A 226-nucleotide genomic window follows, 5' to 3' on the forward strand; every position below is an offset into this window, starting at 1 on the left:
TGTCTGGAAACTGACTCGTCCCCTTCAGATAACTGTGACGGTGAATTATTATATTTAAGAAAAAAATTTTGTACCAAACGTTACGGCCGTTTGAGTGTACGTGACAAACCTGACCGAGCTCTCCGGGGACCGGTGCTGTGGTGGGAGGCCCCCAACACAGGGTTAAATATACAGCCAGTGTGCGTCAGCTGACGCGTGCCGTGACGTCACACGCGAAGGGGGGCGT

Source organism: Doryrhamphus excisus, linkage group LG20, assembly GCF_037039965.1.
Source record: "Doryrhamphus excisus strain RoL-2023G ecotype Guam linkage group LG20, RoL_Dexc_Guam_v1.1, whole genome shotgun sequence".
Lineage (NCBI taxonomy): Eukaryota > Metazoa > Chordata > Actinopteri > Syngnathiformes > Syngnathidae > Doryrhamphus > Doryrhamphus excisus.